Here is a 24,271-nt window from a genome sequence, read left to right as displayed (position 1 = left end):
CTGAGGCTGGCCTCAAATCTATGATCCTCCTGTCTCAGCCTTCCAAGTATTGGGATTACAGACATTTGAGGCAGGAGCCAGGATATGCCATTGAAGATAATTCTTGGCTAAAAGCCTATGGACAAGGTAGGAGAATAAGGCTTTCCTCACAGGTCCCTCCCCTCTGAAGTAAACAAAGGAAGGCATCTCCTGGGGGCTAAAACCACAAGATAAGGCAGCTAAATCCAGCAAGATGGCACTACCCAGTCCCAACTATGTGGGGCCCAAGATGGCGCCACTCATTCCTGGCCACTGGAGGTTAACACGGGAGCTCTAACTCAGGAAGTGGAAATGAAACCTGACCCAAGCCCCCACTGATCCAATCAAAACCTGTTTGTCTGGAGCAATATTCTGTATGATCTGCCATTCAGCGCTCAGATCCAGAGCTTTTGCTGACTGGGCCTTCACTGATGAATAGAGACCGACTTTATCCTACTCCAGCCTGTCTTGTTCTCTGAGGACCCTCCTGTAACAACACGAGATACCACGCCCAGCTTCCAGAGCCTTCTTACCTTACCATTTCACTTAGAGCTGGTTCAGGAAGTTCAGAGGGCGTCCTGGAGGAGGAAGGTGACATTGGTCATACTGTGAACCCGGGTAATAGGAAGAAAGCCAGCGTGGAAGCGGGCCTCTGGCTGCTCGCGTTGTTTGGAGGGGGTCCAGGCGAAGGGCAAGGATCCCAGCTCTGACTTGCGGAGCGATCGAGTTCTCTAGTGTCAGGCATTCCAAGGCTTAATTACATTTTGATTAAGAGGTTCAGAGAAAGTACAGATATGAAAGAATTTTTGAAAAATACAATGTGCTACACAAATTTGTGGCGGTGATGAGAACAGTGGTTGAAAGAGAATTTCAGCATGGGGAATCATTTTTCAAAAAGACCACTGGTATGAGGTCATCTCCTTTGAAATGATGGAGGGAAGGAGAGAGTGGGAGCAGAGGAGGCTGTCTTGGTTCATTCGTGTCTGCTGTCACTCAATACCACAGACTGAAGAATTAATAAACAATAGAAGCCGGGCGTGGTGGCACACGCTTGTAATCCCAGCATTTGGGAGGCTGAGACCAGAGGATCACGGTTCGCGGACAGCCTCAGCTACCTAGTGTGGCCCTACACAACTCAGTGATACCCTGTTTCAAAATAAAGAATAAAAAATTGGAAATTGGGTAGGGGGTGTAGCTTGGAGGTCAAATGCCTCTAGGTTCCATCCCCAGACCCGAAAGAAAAAAAAAAAAATAGAAGTTCCTTTGGCTCCTGGTTCGGGAGGCTGGAAGTCCAGGAACCTGGCAGTGGCCAGGTAAGACTTGTCCCATGGTGGAAGTCAGAAAGGCAAGTGGGGTGTGAGGTAGAGGGGGGGAAATGGGACAGGACTCATTCTTGAGTGTTTGTATGTGGCACTGGGGATTAAGCATACACATTCTTACTCAAAGCTACCGCCCCAGCCTTTTAAAAAATTATTATTATTTTTTTCTGTTTTAAAACAGGTTCTTGCTAGGTTGCTGAAAGTCTCCTAAATTGCTGATGTTAGTCTCAAATCTGTGATCCTCCTCCTGTCTCAGTTCCACAAGTACTGGGATGATAGGTGTACTCTGCCACACCCGGATTCACTGTTTGTTTTGTTTTGTTTTTTTAAGAACTCAATCCTAGCCAAGCATAGTGGCACATGCCTGTTTTCCCAGAACTTGGGAAGTTGAGACAGGAGAATCGCAGGTTCAAGGACAGCCCCAGCAAGTAGTGAGATTCTCATCGACCTAGTGAGACCTTGTTTCCAAATATGAAATAAAATTGGGCTGGGGGTGTAGCTCAAAAGTAGAATGCCTCTGAGTTCAACTCCCAGTAACACACACACACACACACACACACACACACACACACACAGAACCCAACCCTACATAACCACGTTCATCTGTTCATGAGGTTAGAGCCCTCATAACCTAATCACGTTGTAAAGGCCCGACTTTTTAATACTTTTGCAATCTCTGAGCTTCATCTCCATCTCCCTACCCCACCTTTTATTTATTTATTTATTTTTTTTTTTTGGTACTGGGGATGGAACCCAGAGGCATTCTACCTCTGAGCTACATCCCCAGCCCCTTTTTATTCTTTATTTTGAAACTGGGTCTCAAGCCGGGCGTGGTGGCGCATGCTTGTAATCCCGGCGCTTGGGAGGCTGAGACAGGAGGATCGCATGGGTTCAAAGCCAGCCTCAGCTACTTAGTGAGGCTCTCAGCAACTTAGTGAGAGCCTGTTTCCAAATAAAATATAAAAAAGGTCTGGGAGTATAGCCTGGAGGTAGAAAGTCTCTGGGTTCCACCCCCAGTACCACCAAAAAAAAAAAAAAAAAAAAGAAAGAAAGAAACTGGGTCTCACTGAGTTGAAAGGGCCTCACTAAATACCTGAGACTGTTTGAGAACTAATATCCTCTCATATCAGCCTTCCGAATGCTGGGATTACAAGCGTGCACCACCATGCCTGGTTGTCCACCCCACCTCTTTTATTTTTTATTTTGAAACAAGTTCTCATTAATTGTTGAGGGTTTCACTGAGTTGCTGAGGCTGGCCTAGAAACTCTCTCAGTCTCCCATGCTTGGTGGTGCACGCCTATAATCCTAGTACTTAGGAGGCTGAGACAGAAGACTGCAGATTCAAAGCCAGCTTCAGTAATTCAGAGAGATTGTGTTTCAAAATAAAAAAGGGCTGAGAGTATAGCTTTAAGACAGAAGCCCCCTGGGCTCAGTGTCTTGTAACACACACACACACACACACACACACACACACACACACACGCAACATGATTTTTGGAAGGGACACTCAAATCATAGTACAGATAAGTTATGCATATAAAGAAGGATGGAAATGACTAAATGATGGGTTTTGCATATCAGAGACTGTGGTGAAAAATCTTTGGCTATGATTTCCTTTTGCCCACTCGTCCACCTTCCAGATGCCTCAAAACACTACAGTAATAGACCTCAGCCAAAGTATATCTTTCCCAGGTTCAGCATCTTATCAGCCTATTGCTCACTATAGAACACTGGCTAAAAACTGTGTGTGAATCCAACAGTCTTGGATTTGAGAACCTGAGTGTTGACCCAGGCGTTAGGGAACAAAGGGACAAAGGAACACGGCTCAACAGCAAGAACAGGCTTTACTTGGGGTCAAAGCCCGAGGGAGAGAACCCCAAGGGAGAGAAGCCACGAGAGTCAGAAGCCTGCTTCCTTACAGACTTGGGGCTCTTTCAGGGGTTAGGAAGGGAGAAAGGGTAAAGGAGCAGTCATAAACGCCACTGATGGGTGGGCTTGGGACCTAGCCAGATTTGGTAAATCTATATAGGCTGGGGACAGGGCAAGAGTTAGGGGGTTTCTTTCTTCTTTTGTGGGTCTTTTTCCTTTGTTCTGGGTCTTCTCTGGCAAAACCTCACAGTGCCCACACCAGGTTCCCGCACACATTTGTATAACCTTTTTTGGGAAGGTGGGGAAGAAGGATTGAACCCAGGGGCACTCTACCTACAAGCTATACCCCGAACCCTTTTACATTTAAAAAAAAATTTTGAAACAGGGTCTCACTAAGTTGCCAAGGGTCTTACTAAGTTTTTGAGGCTGTCTTTGAACTTATAATCCTCCTGTCTTAGCCTCCCAAGTACTGGGGTTACAAGTATGCACCCCCATGCCCAGCTTTGAAGGTCTTTTCTCTCTCTCTCTCTCTTCCTTCCTTTCTTCCTACCTGTCTTCCTTCCTTCTTTCCTTCCTTCCTTTCTTTTCTTCTTTCTTTCTTCTCATCCCATGCTCCCTCATCTGTAGCAAAAGAATAATTTATTTAACCCACATCCAGGCTGTGTCCAAACCATATAACATTTGTGAGAACCTTTTACAAACCAAAAAGTGCATTGGAAATGTCTATTGTATTTCTTAGCCTCTTTTTTGCCCCGTTACTGTGTGTGTGTGTGTGTGTGTGTGTGTGTGTGTGTGTGTGTGTATGTCAAACAGGGAGAGGGACACCTTCCTTACTATTATGCTTTTTGCATAGTCCTCTGCATAGAACTGGGTCCCACACCACTCTTCCCCCCATATCCACAAGCTCCTAGTTCTCTGCCACTAACAATATTTCTGTCCAACTCACCATCCTTTCCATTCTGTTGATAACTCTGGTCCTCAGAGGGTTTGCAATTTACTTGATGTACTTAGACCCTCCGTGATTGATCGGCCACCTCCGTCTTTTCTCAGGAGACTGCCACTGCAGGGAGCTGGGACCCTCATTTGATAAGAGGCCGTCGGTTCTCTCCTCCAAGGGAAGTTAGATGTTCATTCTGCTACAGACACATTGGAGATGTGGCTAGAGGGAGACCTGGAGAGCTGGGCATTGGCAGAGCACTAAGGGAGGCTGCAGACTGTATCACAAAGTCCCTGTCCGCCAGGCAAGAGGAGGGTCCCTGGCCAGTGCACCGGCCACCTCCTGTCTCCCCTGGCAAGCAGATCACCCCTTCCATTCACATCCACGGGCCTCTGTTCTTGGCCTCTTGAGTGGGTCCGAGACTGGAAAACATCTGCACTGGTTTGGTCCGGGTGTGATTTATAAGGACTCCCTGCCGTCCCCCTCTCCCTTCTCCTCCTCTTCACCTCTGGGACTTGGAGGTTTCTTTCTTTTTAAACAGGCTTGTGTTTTTTGAGAGTGGGTCACCTTGATTTATTATGCCCGGCACTCATTAACAAAAGACTCAGGGACAGGTCATTTATTTTCTGAGTGGTGATTTCCTGTGCTACCCGGGCCGCGCAGCAGGAGCCTGGTGGAGCACTGTTCTTCTGGCTGCACTGTCAGCGTGGGAGGAGGGGGACCGGCCAGGGAGGTTGAGAGGGCAGAAACATCCCCGAAGAGCTTTTCTCCTCACTAAAGTTTTCCTTCAGAGCCCCATTTTGGCTCTTTCTTTTCCTTCCACCCCAGAAAATGGGACAAAGTTGAACAACGTTGCAGGACTGTCTTCTTAAAGGAACAAACACCAGCCTTTCTTTTCCATTTTTTATTTCAATGATCTTAACATTTAGATGCAAGAACCAGCAAAACAAAAAACAAAACAAAAAACAAAACAAAAAACAAAACAAAAACAAGAGAGGGTGGATGCTCAGAGGTGCCTAGAGTAAGCAAGAATTAGATACATGGAATGGTCAAAGTCTCTAGTGGGCCGATGAAAACATCACATTTATCTTTGGGCAACCAAACCTGAGATGTTAGTTTTTAAGGAGAGAAGAAGGGTGAAGTGAAACTGTTGAAGATTTTTTCAGAGAGGATCTTGGGAGGAAGATGAAAGAAATGGACATTATTTAGCCTGAAGTTCAGTTTAGGCTGAAGAATGATTTATTAACTGTTTCCAGGTCTCTGGAAGGTAGTTAGACATAGCAGTGATGGTGGCCAGCTGTTTTCTGACTGCACTGAGGGTAGAATAAAAGGGAGTGAAATTGAGTTGTAGAAAAATGACAGGGTCAGTAGTCATAAAAGTGAGTGGCCATGGCAGAGCCTATTGAGAAAGATGCCATATATACACACACGCAGAGCCGTAAAGTCATTGGCCCTGTTTTATAGACTGAAAAATGGAGGTTCAGAGAGGTTAGGAAACTTGCCCAATGTCACACTTCAAGGAAGCCATAGAACTCAGTCTAGACGACTCCACGGTTGTCATGAAGCTAACGTAGAAGGCAAAGAAATGAGTGACGGACACAGAAAGAAAAAAAAAAATCCGCTTATGAAGTGTCTTTAATCTAGACTGCTTCGTGTGCAGCGTTCAAGGGAGTCAATTCTGTTGACTCAGGGAGTTGGGGTTCACCCCCACTCCCCATCTCAGTACTGGAGATTTACTCTCCATTCACTCTCAGCCCAAGAAATGAACCGAGCGGTTGGACTCGGTTCCACAGTCTCCCAGACAGTCTTTGGTTTCTGTCCGTCCTGGTCATCTTGGTTGCTGGTTATGGGCAACATTCCCACATGGAGGCGCTGGTCTCGGGAAGGCTGTGGCATTGGTACGTGTGGATGGCGGAGGCTCAGGGAAGACATCTCTACTTCATGTCTCCTCTGGCTTCGTCCCCCAGGGGACAGCCAGTCCAGGAGTTTCTAGTTTGTTCCACCATGAGGACTGGAGTTTACCTGGAGCCACCAGAGTAGCTGGAATTCTTCCGAGGAGCACACAGATGGAGGGGCAAATCCTAGCAGCTATTGCCTTGCACATGGGTCAGTTTAAGGATGGCCATGATGGGGGAGCAGAGCTATAAGACACCAGGGCTGATTCATGGAATGGGAAGGATGGTGACCATTTACTGCCGGGCTCACTGCTCAAAGGTCAGCAAATTATATTAGCTGGTTTAGTCTTTGAAACACTCCTACAAAGTCAGTATTATTATTATCCTCATTTACAGATGAGGAAAAGAACGTCTGAGAAGGGCAGGAGTGAATCCAGAGCTCCAGGCCGTCATTCCACAGGGCCTGCATTCTTAACACCCAGGCTAAGGATGCAGTGCTGGGGTTCCACCCCCACCCCAGGGCCCAAAGGAACTAGGCTCTGGGGTCACTGGGTTGATGAGGACACAGTTTTTGTTACTCTGTTTTATAATTTTATTGGTGTAACTGAGCGTGGTGGCACCCAACTGCAATTCGAGTACTTGAGAGGCTGAGACAAGAGAATCACAGGTTCAAGGCCAGCCTCAGCAATTTGGACAGATCCTCAGCGACTTAGCAAGACGCTGTTTTAAATATAAAAAATAAAATAGGAGCCGGATGTGGTGGCGCACGCTTGTAATCCCAGTACTTGGGAGGCTGAGACAGGAGGATCCAGGTTGGCTGCCAGCCTCAGCTGCTTCGTGAGGCCCTTGCAACTCAGTGAGACCCTGTTTCAAAATAAAGGATAAAAAAAAGAGCTAGAGGTGTAGCTCAGAGGTAGAATGCCCCTAGGTTCAATCCTCAGCACCACACACACACAAAAATTATAAAAAGACAAAATAAAATAAAACGGGGCTAGGGGAGTACCTAAGAAGTAGAATGTCCCTGGGTTGAATCCTTGGCAACACCAAATTAAAAATAAAAGAAACAAAAAGAATTTTATATGCCCTCTGTATCCCACCCTGCAACCCTCCTCCCATCTTCCTTCCCTGTACATGCTAGTGAGATTGTTAGTGATCCTTTCCTACCTGGATTTAATACTATTTGGTCTGATTCCTACCTCAAGCCTCTTTTCCCCCTTCCCTCCTCCCTCCCAGCTCCCCTCCACCTATTCTCTTGATTTCTCTCCTTGTTTTCATAAAGTCCCCCTTTCTTTCCTATTTTCTCTTCAGCTCCCACATGTGAGAGAAAACATAGGACCCTTGGCTTTTTGAGACTGGTTGATCTCACTTAGTGTAAGGTTCTCTTGTTCCACCCACTTTCCTATAAATGATATAATTTTGTTCTTCGTGAGTAAAACTGCATTGCGTATATGCGCCCCATTTTCTTCATTCATTCCTCTGTCGATAGACACCTAGGTTGCTTCCATAATTTGGCTGCTGTGAATTGTGTTGGAATAACCATGGGTGTGCAGGTATCTCTACAGTACAATGACATACCTTTTTGCTGCCTGGTTTGTAAGAAATACTAATGACTGTGAATATTAATCGAATCCAAGGACTTTAGCCCCACTCTTTACCTGCCTTTTTATTTAAAAAATAGGCTAGAGGAAAGAAGAGTAAGAAGTAAGATCATTTTAAACTTTTTTTTGGGGGGGTTACTAGAGATTGAACGCAGGGGTATTCTACCACTGAGCTACATCTCCAGTCCCTTTTATTTTTTACTTTGAGACCCAGTCTCCCTAAGTTGCCCAGACTGGTCTCAAACTTGGGATCCTTCTGCCTCAGCCTCCTGAGTCGCTGGGATTCTAACAGGTGTGCCAATATATCTGCTCAAGGAGTGAACGCGCATATGGTCCTTACTCAAGACTCTGGCTCTTCAGGCCTTGGTTCTCTGAGTGCTCCATTTATTGCTTGGAAGATATCTGAGTCAGGGAGCACCACGGTGGATTTTCTACAGTATCTCCTGCTGAAAAGGGCAAGAGGAGAGAACCAGCATCCATCCCCTGCAGACCCTGAACTAAATGTTTTCCCATCGTTTCTTTGTTTTCATCCTCATAGCCATCCTCTGAGGTAGGTGTTAACAGCACAATTTTACAAATGAGAGGTGTTCTGTAACTTGCCTGAGGTCAGCTTGACTGTCTATAAAGGGACTGCCATCTGAACCCCAGAATATCATCCCCAACATCTTGGGCCAGGACATTGTATACCATCGAGTGCAGTGCTTGATGGAGAGCCACCTGACTCAGGCAGGAGCACAGTCCAGAGCATGTGTCTGGGGTCCCCCGGCAGCATCCTCCACGTCAGGCGGCCCCAACCCTCCTACTCTCTTGGGAGGGCGTCAGCCTTCGGTGTGTTGTTAGCACACCGGACAAATAAGAAGCCACCACTGCTGGATTCTGCTCTGCCGGAGGCCTAGGGCAGGACAGGATGCTCAATGCAGAGCTTGGCAGGCCTTCCCTTCTTAATTTAGGCCTCCTCCCAGGAGGGAATCCAGAGGCGGGAACATGAGAAAGGGAAAGGAAAAATAATAAGAGATAAGTGAGAGAAAAAAGGAATATTTATGGGGCTTGTACCATCTAATGGAAAGCAGCTGCCTGGTTGGGGGTGGGGGTCTTTGGTTTTTGCCTGCAGGGGATTTTTAGGTCTTCCTTTGTACATACTTGATGGGGGGGGGAGGCCCTGCCTGGAGCCTGGGGGAGGGCTGTGCTCCCTTCCACCGGGCATCTGAGAGCTGCTCTCTCCCCTCCAGGCCGCCCTCCACCCCCAGCTACTGCCTTCATTTTACCCTGGAACTGATTCAAACCTGCTGCTTTTGGAAAGAGGCCATCAGTACAGGCTCCAACAGAAAGATGATCCACGAGGGGATAGGAGTGAGAGAGAGAGGGACAATCAGAAAGAATGAGAACATGAGACAGGGGAATGGAGAAGGTGGATGAGCAGGGGGTGAGGAGGGAGGGAGAGAGATTGCAAGATTAGAATGCTGGCTGAGCTGGGAGCCCTGGAGCAGGGAGTGGCTGGAAGTCTGGAATTGGAGCACATTCAGGGCCGATCCTTCTGGGCCCTGTCTGTCTCCCACAGATCCAGAGGGCTGCATTAAAGATGCGTCTGCGAGAGATTTTCCAGGGCCCTTTCCCATTAATCTGTATTTCTTTTTTTCTCAAGGTCTCTGGACCAAAAGCCTCATCTAAGAATTGTGTAAAAAAAAAAAAAAAAAAAAAAAAAAAGGCACTAAAGCCAGGAGGAGGCTTATAAATAGGAAAAATGTGATAAGTTAAAGCACTGCTATGTAGAGGCCAGTCTGTGTTGGGGCTGCAGCCCTGGGTGTTGGACTGTTGCTTTCATTTCTAGCTCTCACTTGAGTGCTCCCATGAATTTATTTTATTTTATTTATATGTGGAACGTATTGAAAATGGTATACATTTAGACTGTGCTTTGTGCCCTCTCTCCCCCACTTCCCGGTTCCCCTTCCCACCCTCCCAACAACGAGTGTCCAGGTTGACCATGCTATATTCATACTTTTACACATATTCAGATGTAGCTCCTCCATTAATCAACCTCAGCCTTTTTCTCCTATCCTTCCATTCTAGCTTTGCTGAGGTTTCCCTTCTGTTATCTGCAGTCCCTCTGGTATCCCCAATGCTCCCTAGTTTGGGCATATTAGAGAAAACATATGTCCCTTCTCTTTCTGTGCTTGACTGATCTCACTTAACATAATGCTCTCCAGGACTTTCCATCTTCTTGTGAATGGTATGATTTTGTTCTTCTTTATATCTGAATAGAATTCCATTGTGTGTATTTACCATAATTTTGCAATCCATTCATCTGTTGATGGAGACCTAGGTTGGTTCCATATTTTGGCTATTATGAATTGTGCTGCTATGAACATGGGTATGCATATGTTACTGTAATTCTCTGATTTCAACTCCTTTGGAAAAATACCCAGGAGTGGTAGAGCTGGATCATATGGTGGATCTATTCCCAGTTTTCTAAGGAATCTCCACACTGGTCTCCATAGAGACTGAACTAGTTTGCACTCCCACCAACAGTGTAAAAGAGTTCCTCTTTCCCTACATCTTCACCAGCATTTGTTGTTATTTGCCTTCTTTATTCTTGCCACTCTAATTGGGGTTAGATGGAATATTGGCATAGTTTTGATTTGCATCTCCCTGATGGCTAATGATGTAGAACATCTTTTCATGTATCTAATGGCCATTTGTATCTCTTCTTTTGTGAAGTATCTATTCAATTCAGTTGCCCATTTCTTGATTGGGTTATTTGATTTGCTAGTGCAGAGTCTTTTGAGCTCTTTGTATATTCTGGATGTTAGCCCCCTATCAGAGTGGAGGCTGGTAAAGATCTTCTCCCATTCTGTAGGCTTCCTCTTTAGGTTCTTGTTGGTTTCCTTTGATGAGAAGAAACTTTTTTTTTTTTTTTTTTTTTTTTTTTTGGTGGTACTGGGGTTCCTGGAAACCCTTCTACCTCCAGGCTACACTCCCAGACCTATTTTATATTTTTATGTGGAAACAGGGTCTCTTAAACCAGCGTGGCTGTCTTCGAACCTGCGGGATCCTCCTGTCTCCGCCTCCCAAGCGCGGGGATTACAAGTGTGTGCCACCACGCCCGGTGAGAAGAAACTTTTAGTTTGATGCCATCCCACTTGTTAATTCTTGCTTTAATTTCTTTCTCCCACATCATGGAGGCTGGAAGCTGCTTTCATATCATAGAGGACAGAAGTCACTCTCACATCATGGAGAACAGGCTTTTCTTACATCAAGGTGGCTGGACACTCTTTTATTTTCTATCCAACTGAAAGAAAATATCCAACAAGCTACACTGCATTCACTAGAAGAGGATACAGGGAAAATAACTTTTCTTCAACTTTCATAGGTTTTTAGGAGCAATAAACCTCTGTAACAAGAGATAAATAAGAGAAAGACAAAGGAAGTTTATTAATATGCATATTTTATGCATGGGGGACACCCAGAGAATGAGTAGCTCTCCAAGACGTGGCTTTGAATGCCAGCTTGCATAGATCATCTTCAACAAAGAAGAGGACATTGTTAAGTGACAAAACAAAGGAAAGAGACCTTAAGGATTTAGAAGTAGTGATTTAGGAGGAGATAAATATAGTAGCACATCCTTATCCTTGATTCTCTTTCCATGGTTACTGTCACTCAACTGCATTTGGAAAATGTTAAATGTAATTTTCCACAAATAGACAATTCATAAGTTCTAAATTTCATGCTGTTCTGAGCAGTTGATGAAAACTGGTACCATCCTGCTCTGTCCTTCCCAGAACATGATGAACTGTGCCTTTCCCAAAGTACCCATGCTGAATATGCCACCAGCTTGTTAGTCACTTACCGGTCCTCATTCAGTTGTCAGGTGGACTTGTGAGGTGCCGCAGTGCTAGTGTTGAAGTAGCCCTTCCATGGCAGTTATCTTATAGCACCTGCTATGTCCACCTCACTCATCTTACAAGCATAGGCTGCGGGTCACCTCAGATCACCCCCAGAGGAAGGATGAATATAGCACAATGAGATATTTTGAGAAAGAGAGTCTACATACACATTAACTTTAATTATAGTATGATTGTTCTATTTTATTATTATTGTTAATCTCTTACTGTTCTTTCTTTATATATTTATTTACTGTGATGCTGGGGATTGAACCCAAGGGCATTCTACCACTGAGCTACATCCCCCAGCCCTATTTTATTTTTTATTTGAAAACAAGGTCTCTCTAAGTTGCTGAGAGCCTCGCTAAGTTGCTGAGGCTGGCTTTGAACCTTTGATACTCTTGTCTCAGCTTCCCAAGTACTGGGATTACAGGCATGCACCACTATGCCTGGTTACTCTGTCTAATTTATAAAAAAAAATTTATTATAGGTATACATAGACAGGAAAAATCACAGTATGCATAGAGTTTGTCACTATCTGAGGTTTCAGCATTCACTGGGGGCTGGGGGAGAATTTTAAGATTTTATTTTTTATTTTTTGGTGGTACCAGTATTAAACCCAGGGGTATTCTACCTCTGAACTATACCCTCAGCCTTTTTATTTTTTATTTTGAAAGAGAATCTTGCTAAGTTGCTGAGGGGCTGGCTAAATTACTGTGTGCTGGTCTTGAACCTGTGATCCTCCTGTCTTAGCCTCCCAAGCACTGGGATTACAGGTGTGCACCTTAGTGGTCGACTGGTAAAGTTTTTGTTTTGTTTGTTTGTTTATTGTATTCTTGATTCCTCTGGAATCATCTCCAGGCTGAGAAGCATCCAAAGTTGCTTTTAGTGGTAACCTTTGTTCTCCCTGGTAGAGGAGAGGGACGGGATACTTTTGTCTGTAAATCTAGGTTCTAAGCCGGGCATGGTGGTGCATGCTTGTAATCCCAGCATTCAGGAGGCTGAAACAGGAGGATTGCGGTTCTCGGGCAGCCTCAGCTTTTTAGTGAGGTCCTTTTGAACACAGTGAGACCTTGTTTCAAAATAAAGGGTAAAAAGTAGGGCTGGGGGTGTTGCTTGGAGGTAGAATGCCCCTGAGTCCCATCCCCAGTACGGCAAAAAATAAAAAACTCTATGCTCTACTTGTAAACAGATAGGAGGGCAGAGAGCTTCCTGCATCTACTTCCTGATTGCTGTCAGCTCAACAGTCCTTCATATTCTGGGGTGGCATTGCTGTACACGTGGTCTAACGGTATTCGTGTGTGTGTGTGTGTGTGTGTGTGTGTGTGTGTGTGTGTGTGTGTGTGTGTGTGTGTGTATGTGTGTGTGGTACTGGGGGGTGGAACCCAGGGGCTTTCTACCTCCAGACTACACCCCCAGCCCCTATTTTTTAAATAATTTATTTGGAAACAGGGTCTCACTAAGTTGCTGAGAGCCTCTAAGGCTGGCTTCAACCTGTGTGATCCTCCTGTTTCAGCCTCCCAAGCACTGGGATTACAAGCATGCGCCACCACTCCTGGCTAACAGTATTTTTAAAAGGCAAGGAGGGGGGAAGAAGGAAAATCTCTAAAACACACAATGTAGTTGAACATATTGAAGTCAACCACTAAGCCAAGCAAGGGAGGGAGAGGTGGAGAGGGAATGGGGTGGGAATTGGGTAGGGGTTAAATCAGTGATGTGTACATGTATGTACACACAAGTTTTTTACCCCAATATGATGTATGAATATAACGCACCATCCACACACAAAAAAGGCAATTTGGGGATGTTTCCAAGCTTTTAATTAGACTCCCTTTTTTCACCTAAGTGTTTCCTTCCCTTTCTATGGCAGTCAGTGGTTGTGGGAAAATGTTGGAAGTATTTGGACTTATGGCTGGATTAATGGATGGCTTTCTCTAGTTATCTAGCATAACTATGTATGCAATAAATTGAGAAAGGTCTACTGATCCTGAACTCAGACAAAGGTCCAAGAAGGGGCAGTGTGAGCAGTGTGATACCAACTCTCTGCTTACCACTTCCTTCTTGTCTGATTGTCTGCGCTCCTGTCCCTGGGTTTAAAGCAAGCAGCTCCTTTCTGCCTCAGGGTGCCAGCCTCAGTGTTCATTCCCACAGAACACCCCAGTTGCCTTAGCATCTCAATGGGAACTTCTTGCCCTTTATCATATTCAACTAATCGGCGCTCCCCATCACCTCAGCAACAAGTCTTCTGTGCCATTAAGATTAGAAAGTCAGTGGAGAGAATGATTGCTACTGCTTTAAGAATTTTACTCATACACACAAAAAAAGTAAAGTCCAAACAAAAAGCAGGGATGTCTTTCCCTTTGGAAGAAGTTCCATATTAAACCTGCTGGCTCGGTTCTGTCACTGCCAGCCCCTCAGATTGGCAGGTACAGCTCTGGGCAGCCTCCTCCTGCCCACCGAAGCAGCTGTCTTTTGGAAATGAAGAGTCTCTGTCATCATCTATGGTTTATACACTCCTCCCATTTGTGAGAACTTTGGATCGCGTGAATTCAAACAGAAATTTTGGGACAAGGGGTGAGAAAGAATTTTGAGTATATTTACATCTCCCTACCTCAACCTCCAAGTCAGTCTGCTCTGGATCCTTAAAATCTTCTGGGAAAGCATGTCCCAACCTTTTAATTCTCTCAACCTTTCAGTTACCAACATGAGAAGAAGAACGATTTGGCATTTTGCAAGTTGGTGCGCTGGGCCCTGCTGGCTTGGTAACTTCCCCATTCATGATGTTACAAATCTCCAGGTCAATTATCTATTTATACATCTATATCTCACTGTACATTCTTTTTGACTTTTATTTATTTCTCATTAGGTCCAGTACCTTTAAAAGCAATGAGATGTTTCTGTTTGTGTCTTGATTAATTTCTTTGGTACTGGGGATTGAACTCAGGGATGTTCTACCTCGAATTGAAGAATCAATCCATCCATCCATCAATCAATTAACCATCTGCATGTATGTGTACTACTGGGGCCAGGGATGCTCTATCTTTGAGTTATACTCTCAGTCCTTTCATTATTATATTTTTAAAATTTTGAAACAGGGTCTCCTTAACTTACCACATCTGACCTTGAAACTGTGATCCTCCCGTCCTAACTTCCCAAGTATGAGGATTACAGGTATGTGTTGCCTTTATTAATTATAGAAGACATCCTCTTTACTTCCATTCTATGATCTATGTCTTCTCATTTGTATGTATTTTACACAGAATACTATATGTAGGCCAACTACTATAATTGTGCTAGTTCAGTAGTAGTGGGAAAACAAAGCCTAACTCATATTTTTCATTGGTGAAAATATTGTATGGAACACTGGCATTTGAATTCTTTTTTTTTTTTTTTTTTTTTTTTTTTTTGGTGGTGCTGGGGTTCCTGGAAACCCTTCTACCTCCGGGCTACACTCCTAGACCTATTTTATATATTTATTTGGAAACAGGATCTCTTAAACCAGTGAGGCTGGCTTCGAACCTGTGCCATCCTCCTGTCTCTGCCTCCCAAGCCTGGGCATTACAAGCATGCGCCACCACGCCAGGCCCATTTGAATTCTTTATTCTCACTACATGAACCGGTCTAAATAGAGACATTACCTTATGTAAGTAGTCCGGCACGCCCAGATGTCAAACTGAATGAAAGGTGTCACTATGCTAGAAAATAGAAGGGTGCAAAGTACTGTGTAAGCCAGGTGTAGTGGTGCACGCTTGTACTTGGAAGGCTGAGATAGGAGGACCACAGGTTTGCCACCAGCCTCAGCTACTAGTGAGGCCCTCCACAACTTGGTGAGACCCTGTTTCAAAATAAAGACTAAAAAGCCGGGCGTGGTGGCGCATGCTTGTAATCCCAGCATTCGGGAGGCTGAGACCAGAGGATCGTGTTTCGTGGACAGCCTCAGCTACTTAGTGAGGCCTTCTGCAACTCAGTGAGACCCTGTTTCAAAATAAAGAATAAAATATTGGGCAGGGGGTGTAGCTCGGAGGTTAAATGCCTCTGGGTTCCATCCCCAGAACCGCAAAAACAAACAAACAAATAAAAAAAGAATAAAATATAGGGCTGGGGCATAGCTTGGAGGGCTTGGAGGTAGAATGCCCTTGCTTTCCATCCCCAGTACATAAAAAAAAAAAGTACTGTGGAAAACTTCTAGGATCATAGTATTTTATGTCCTACATTTAAGTCCCACAGAACGTTGATTGCTCTTAAGGTCAATAAGTACTTCTACAGGGACAACACACACCAAGGGACACGCCGGGGGTACCATGATCTGTTTGTGAGGTGACATTTTTAAGAATCCACTATAAACTGAGGGTGGTGGCACACACCTGTAATCCCAGTACCTGGGAGGATGAGACAGGAGGAATGCAGGTTCTAGCCTCAGCAACTTAGTGAGACACTGTATAAAATAGAGCTGCAGGTCTACCTTGGAGGTAGAATGCCCCCTGGTTTAATCCACAGTATCTCAAAGCAAACAAATAACAAAAAAAAAACCAAAAAAAAAAAAAAAAAAACCTACTACCACTTCCCCTGGGGAAACATGAGAAGATTTGGAAACACGGAATGGAAACGGTTTTGGTCCAGTAATTGAACCAGCCATAAATGCATTTAGCCATACATTTCTTCAAGCAACATTTCACTGTATGATCTGAAAATTTCATGAGAGATTCCCCATACATTTTTTTTTTAAATTGAAGTGCTAGGGATTGAACCCAGGGATGTTCTACCTCTGAGCCATACTCTCAGTCCTGTTTTGTTTTGCTTTGTTTTGTTTTATTTGTGGTGCTGGGGATTGAACCAGAAGCCACACCCCCAGCCCTATTTTTTATTCTTTATTTTAAAACAGAGTCTCACTAAGTTGCAGAGGGTCACACTAAGTAGCTGAGGCTGGTCTTGAACTTGCGATCCTCCTGTCTCAACCTCCTGATACTGGAATTATTTTAAAACAGCACCTCACTAGGTTGCTAAGGGCCTCACTAAGTTGCTGAGGCTGGCTTCAAACCTACAATCCTCCTATTTCAGCCTCCCAAGTACTGGGATTACAGGCATGCACCACCATACTCGGCTGGTGTCTCCACATGTTTGATAAACAAACCTCTATGCATTTATTAATTAACTGGCCTCAACCACGGGATGGCCACTCCTGTCTAGAGATTCACAAGCATCGTGGATGGGGTCGGGATGGTGCATGGATGCCAATGGCCAGGGAGGTTCAGTACAGAGCGCTCAGTTCCCCCAGTGAATGTGTCCAGTCTGGGTCTCCACACATTGGCTTCCAGCAGACTCTTCCTGTATCCTCAGCCCCTTTGTGGTCCCTCCAGCCTGCCACTCCCTCGCCTTCTCTTTGTGCAACTGAGTCCTGCTCATTCTTTAGGCCTCAAGTTCATTTTTTCTTCCTCACTGCAGCCCCCGTAATTCTCTCCCTTAACTTACAGCTGGTGGTGCCACCGTGTCTTCCTTTTTAGGTTTTCGTGCCACCCTGTGCTGTTAACTTTCTCTACTCTTTGTCATTCTAGGCATGTAGGAGCAGCCTGCTGGCATTCTTTGCAGATGGATCCCAGAACTCCCCTGACAGAGAAATCGTGGAGTCATATTGGAATCACACCGTGGAACTATTTTGGATATGGAATGGATTAATGGCCAGGGGTGGGGAAGCTGGACTCACATGAGAATAGACAGCTGATACACTTTTCCTTCATGAGAAGATTTAACACAGAAAGCATTCTTCATTTCCTTCCCTCCTTCTATTTTCTGGAGAAGAGGACAAGGAGACCCAGACTTGAACCCAGGGAGACCAGACTGGCCTAGACTGGCCGAGACTGGGAAGCCTGGGCTAAACTGTAGAGAACTGTTTGTAGTTTATCAACATGTCCTGGCAACCCAGTTTGGTTGTTGGCAAACAGTATCTTCCAGCTTAGAGAAAGTTCTCAGAGTCACACCGAGGCCTCAGGCTAAACTGCATGCAGGCAAAACTCTTCTCCACCCCTTTCCCACTCCTTCAATTCCCCAGCACCCCACACACCCTGGCCTCCACACTGCTGTCACTGGGGCTTCCTTCCCTGGAGCCTAACTGGGCTTGATCTTCAGAAGGAACCTATGTGGTAAAGTTAACCTTTCTTCCTTCTTACCAGGTACTGACCTCTTAAAGCCCAAAAGATATACAAAGTTGTGTTAGTCGCTTTTTCATTGCTGTAACAAAATACCCGAGGCTGAGTGCTTTATAAAAAGAAGTTCATTTAGTTCATTGATTTGGAGTCTGAAAGTCCAAGATTGGGCAGTTTCATTGATTCAGCCTCTGGAGAGGGGTCTCATGGTAGATGACCGTCACAGTGGCAGGAGCAAGAGTGATAGCACGGTAAGAAAGGAAGCCAGAGAGTGAAGGAGGTCAGTCTTGCTCTTTTATAATGACAGTCTTTCATAAAAGTGAACTGGGTCCCATGAGAATCACCTTAATCCTTTTCTAGGTCCAGGTTCCCAAGGACCTACTGGCCTTGCACTGGGCCCCATCTCTTTAACACCACCACACTAGAGACCAAGTATCCAGTGCATGAACTCTTGTAGGACAATCTGTACTCAAACCACAGCAGTAATTAATTAGCTTTATCTTTCTACAGGTGTCAGGACTAAAATCTCCACTAGCCTCATGTAACTTGACAAGAGGGATAGTCTGCGTATGTGTGTGTGGGGGGCTGTCCTAAGAGCTTTGTCTATCTCAACCTATCTCAACCCTTCCCTCTTTCAAATCTAGACTTTGAATAAAATACCCAGGTTACAGATTTGCTGACAGAGCACACGGCTTCCTTCTTCCCATACCTCCTTCTTGCAACCAGCCAGAGTCATTGTCATGGGAAAGAGAGACTACTGAACACTGTGGTCATGCCAGCACTGCGCATGTCCTGAACACTGTCCTAGGGCAAGCTTCTCAGGGACTGCCTGGAAACTTCAGAGGGAACGCCACTGTCTAAGTTTCACACACTGTGAGAACCTCCCATAGTGTTCTCAGCTGGCAGCAGCCAGCCTTGTAGGAGGATCTTCCTCTGAGAAAGTTAGCTTTTTCTCAGGCAGCCCGTTCATTGTCTGTACTTGTTGAAAAACTTTTCCAGCTACAGCAGAAGCTGAGTTCCAGCCTTACCTCTTAAGGGAGGTGGAACACCTCTCCTCTACCCATGACAACTTCACATTATTGGAAGGGAGATGTGATTCTCATTATCCTTATCCCTCTACCCAACTACACACACACACACACACACACACACACACACACACACACTCCTTAATGTTTCTTATCTGACGTGATTTCAAGATCTCACTGACCCCTGATCCCCTTCTCTGGACAACTGTTAATATCGCCTAAAGTTTGGCTTTCAGAACTGACCATATTCCATATATAGAAAAGGGTTGGAGTTGGGACACTTCCCTTTCTTAATTTGAGTGAACAAGTCCCTTACTTCTTTTGATTGAGGTATTTGCTGATCAGACCCATGGGTTAACAAGCAATCTGTCCTTAGGAAATTTTTTTTGGTACCGGGGATTGAACCCAGGGGGATTCTACCTCCAAACTATACCCTCAACCATATTTTATCTTTTGTTTCAAAACCAGGTCTTATTAAGTTGCTAAGGATCTTGTTAAATTGCTAAGGCTGGATTTAAACCTGTGATCCTCCTCTCTCAGCCTCCCAAGTACTGGGATTAGAGGTGTGCACCTGGTGCAAGGAATTCTTTTTTATCTACTGGGTAGCAGTAGCACACCCTGAGACTGTCAGCAATTACAAATGCAGGTCTTTACTGGAGCCGGGATATAGCTCAGTGGCAAAGCGCCTGCTTTGTAGGTGCAGCGCTCTGGGTTCGATCCCCGGTTCCAAAAAGACAAAAAAAGACCCCCTGAAGAAAAAAAAAAAAGCTAAGAACAAACAAATGCAGGTCTTTGCTACATGAAATTTCTGCATCCCATTCTATAAAAATAGAACACACATTCAACCATGACTGTTTGTTGTTGGTGATGTTTTTAGGCAAATATTCTTTCCTTTCAATCATCTGCTTTTCTGGAGTTAGGTAAGAGCTGAGTGATGGTTCCACCTGTATTCAGTCACTTGCGGATGTATTAGTTATGGCGATTGACCTTTCTCTACAAATATACCCCAGATGCTCAAACCCAATGGAAGCCTATTCAGCATATAATCGTTCAAGGAGGGTGCTACTGAATGGAGTGCAGATCTCTTCCAGTTGGTAGTTAAGGGACCCAGGCTCCTTAGACCTGGTGGCTCTGCCAACCCCTGGGGCTACAACCCACAGACAGGGAGAACAAACATGGAGGAATTATGTTTGTGTCTGGTCCTGGGGGTGGAACTCCGGGATTTCTCTGTGCTGGGCAAGTGCTCTACCACTACGCAATGTACCCAGCCCCACAGAGGAATTTTTATGGGCCACACCTGTTAAGGATATACAGCACACTTTGGAGAGAATGTAGTTACATGGCTCCAATTAACTGTAAGGAAGACTAGGAACTGCAGCCCAGCTATGTGCCCAGGAAGAAGGAAAGGAAAGATATCCACAGACAACTTGTGGACTGCCACCAAATTCCAATCTCACTTCTAAATTTTACCACTGGTTTTCATAGCCCTAGTTTCATGTCTATAAAATATCTGTCCTGTGTTGAATATATTGTCAGATGCCCACTGTTATATAAGATAATGGGGTGTGTGGTTCAGAGCCAGTGCAAGGGTTTGGGGTGGAAAGACCATAAAAATGTTCAGATTTAGAGGACTGGGGGCATAAAATAGTCCAAGAAGCCAGAATAACTGGGAAGAGGAGGCCCAAGACCCTGCGGAGGGGCAATCGCTGAATAGTGAAAAGGACAGGAGACTGAGACAAGAAGAAACAGGAGTATGGTTCCTTTGGCTTTAGGAAGAATTTTTTGTTTTATTTTGTTTTGTTTTTTTAACACTCCTGCATGGCTAAGGTTATACTTCCAATACAATATGCTTTTCAGGAGATTTCTAAGTTGTGAGGATAATAGGGAGCTGTGGTGATTTGAATATGAGTATCTTCAGAGACCCCTGCATTGAAGGCTTGGTCCCCAATACAGCAGTGTTCAGAGGTGGAGATTTGGAGACTTGATTGATTGGATGACAATGGCTTTGACTTTGCTGATGGATTAATCCATTTAAGGGCTCACAATTTGAATGGGCTATTGGAGAGGTGGTGGAATCTGTAGCATGTGGCACCTAGTGAAGGGAATGGGTCCTTAGAACATGCCCTTGGGTACTGTATCTGTCCCTGGCCACCTGTCCCTCTCCCTCTCTGCCTCTGGCCACCATGAGCTGAGAGTAGCTCTTTCCCTCACGTGCCCCGCTGCCAGGGCCTCTGCCTTGGAGCTGGCCAACCGTGGACAGAACCTTCAAAACTATGAGCCCAAAGATGCTTTTCCTCCTGTAGGTTGTTCTTGTCATGTATTTTGATTACAGCAATAAAAATGCTAATACATCTTCCCCAAAGAGGGAGTAGTGAGCTGGCAGTGGTGTGCAGAAGTTCTCATTCAAGCATTTAGAGGGAGTCTTTTACAGAGGATGCAAAAATAAAGCCAGGTATTTACTTAGTGTTAGACTATCCTAGGCTTGATCCCTCTGTCTGCTGGTAGCAGGAAGCACACCCTGACCTTACCTGTACTTTGCGTGCATCTTGCTCCTGTCAAGGCGTGGCTGTTGTACTGCTTAGGTCTGGTTTTGGGGGTCACCTCCTGTGTTCAGCTCGAGAACAGGGGGCTCTGCTTAGGTCCTCGCACCCACTGGGGAAGATTCAGCTCTTAGTGCTGTGGCTGGCTTTGGAGCACTGACTTTTTAAAAGCAAAACAAAACATAACATCTTACAGTCTCTTAGTATGTTCGGGAGGAACATCTGAGATGAATCAGATAAAAACGTTTCAAAACTGCTGAGGGCCATACAAATGCAATGAATAATCCCGATCATGACCACCAAGGATGGTCGGCCCTTGGCTCCTTGGAGCAGGACTTCTCAGGGCTGGATCCTCATGATGACAGATGTGCAAAAGGCCCTGACTTTTGGACCCATTGCTTATTGACTGTGCACATGAGGCCAAGTTTGGCAACCACAAGTGGCTATTTCCAGGCACATTTATCTGCTTTACTCGTTGGCTAGTTTTGTGTTCAGGCAGTGTGGTCTGCGCACAGGGTGGGAGTCGGGCTCTCTAATCCCTGTTTAGCTTCTAGCCTGCTGCGTAGCCATCAGACTTGCTAAACATCTCTGTGTCAGCTGAGTCTGAACTCTCACCTCAGAGTCATGCGGATTTATCTAGAAGGTGTTTTGTTATGATTTAATGATGACTACCTCTAGGTTGATTTTAAAGTACTGACATAAGAACTTGTGAGTTCTACTCTAACATGTAAGGAGCTGACTCCATTCTAAGAACAAGTAAAACCCCAAGCACAAAAAGTAATGTAGGTTTATGCTGTCAGGGGCAGGTTTAGACACTTTTAGCACCCCCCCAAAAGTAATTATGAAAGGTGATGGACAAGTTAATTTGCTCACCTGAGAGGCTGAGAAAGGAGGATCACAGATTAGAGCCCAGCCTCAGCAATTTAGCAAGACCTTATTTCAAAAAGATGAAGAAGCTGGGCGTGGTGGCGCACGCTTGTAATCCCCGCCCTTGGGAGGCGGAGACAGGAGGATCTCACAGGTTTGAAGCCAGCCTCCCTGGCTTAAGAGACCCTGTTTCCAAATTTTAAAAAAACATAAAAATAGGTCTGGGAGTGTAGCCTGGAGGAAGAAGGGTTTCCAGGAACCCCAGTACCACCAAAAAAACACACAAAAAAAAACCAAAAACAAAAACAAACAAAAAAAAAGATGAAGAATAAGAATAAGAAGGAGGAGGAGGAGGAGATCCAAGCCTGAGTGTGTAGCTCAGAGGTAGAATGCCAGTGGGTTCAATAACAAGTACAGCAAAAACAAACAAACCATATTTTAAACCTTAAACACACACACACACACACACACACACACACACACACACACACACACACACAAAAGAACTGAAAAACCAGCAACTCTTCCTAGATCTGTCAGGGAAGTGAGGTCACAGAGCAACCACTGCTCTCAGAATTGAAGAAGTCAGAAGACAGGTGGATAGGAAACCACTACTTACCAGAGCAGAAAAACACCTATGTGGCTTGTAATTCCAGAAGGTCGAGACAAGAGCAGGTTCAAGGCCAGCCTCAGCAACTTAGTGAGACTCTCGGTAACATAGTGAGACTCTGTTTCAAGATAAAAAATACAATAGGGCTGGGGGTGAGGCTCAGAGGTTTTGTTTTGATACTAGGGATTGAACCCAGGGACACTGAGTCACACCATCAGACACCCTCAGCCCTTTTTAAATGTCTTATTACAATACAGGGTCAGGGTCTCCCTAATTGCTCAGGTTGGCCTTGAATGTGTGATTCTCCTGCCTTAGCAGCTGGAGTCCTTGGGGTATGTGTTACCGCACCCAGAAAGACAATTTATTTAGCTCTTTAAATTTTTTTTTTTTTTAACCAAAGCCTAACTTTCTGGAGTACTTTAAGAGCCTAATCAACCTAGGGGTTGGAAAATTACAAAATTCTAAGAACTAAATAAATTGAGATATTCTATTTTCATGCATAGGAAAGCTCAACATTGTTTAGATGTTGGTTCTTCCCAATCTGATCTGTAGATTCAGTACAATCCCAATAAAAAACCCAGTGAGTTATTTTATACATATTGACAAACAAACAGCCTTTTTTTTTTTATGGTACTGGGGCTACACTCCCAGACCTATTTTTAAATACTTTTTTATGTGGAAACAGGGTCTCTTAAAACACCGCAGCTGGCTTCGAACCTGCGCGATCCTCCTGTCTCTACCTCCCAAGCACGAGGATTACAAGTGTGCGCCACCACACACAGCTCAAACAAACAGCTTTTAAAGTTAATATGATAAAACAAAAGACCTAGGATATCTAACCTAATATTAAGGAGCACAATGCTGGAGGAATGACACCATCCAAATTCAAGACACTATAAAGATATGGTAATGAAGACATGGTATTATTCTTTAATGATTTTAACTTTTTCCAGAGAATAGAAAAAGAAGATAACATTGATACCAAAACACAGCAGACACACAGGACCATACAATAAGCTGATCTCATTTATTAATATCAATACACAAATCCTAAAGAAAATATTATCGAACAGAATGCAGAATCAAAGTAGAAAAGTGCAGTATCATCAAATGCGATGTCTGTTAGGATTGCGTACATGATTTAATATAGGAAGATACTAACATAGTTCATGGACCTAAGGAGCAAAAGAACATGACTGTCATAGATGCTGAGAAGCAATTGTTAATTTTTTTTTTTTTTTTTTTTTGCTACTGAGGATGGAATCCAGAGGCATTCTACCTCTGAGCTACACTCCCAGCCCTATTTTTTATTCTTTATTTTAAAACAGGGCCTCACTGAGTTGCAGAGGGCCTCACCAAGTAGCTGAGGCTGTCCGCGAACCACAATCCTCCAGTCTCAGCCTCCCAAATGCTGGGATAACAAGCTAGCGCCACCACGCCCTACTTGGAGCATTTGTTAATTTTGAACAAATACCATAAACAAATGTCAAACTTCATTGGAAATAGAAGTATCTTTGTTTTCCTAGTATATTTACCAACCCAAAGCCAGTCTTCCGTTTAAACATGAGAAAC

The sequence above is a fragment of the Muscardinus avellanarius genome, assembly GCF_963383645.1.
Source record: "Muscardinus avellanarius genome assembly, chromosome: 5".
Lineage (NCBI taxonomy): Eukaryota > Metazoa > Chordata > Mammalia > Rodentia > Gliridae > Muscardinus > Muscardinus avellanarius.
This window is presented reverse-complemented; position numbering follows the sequence as displayed.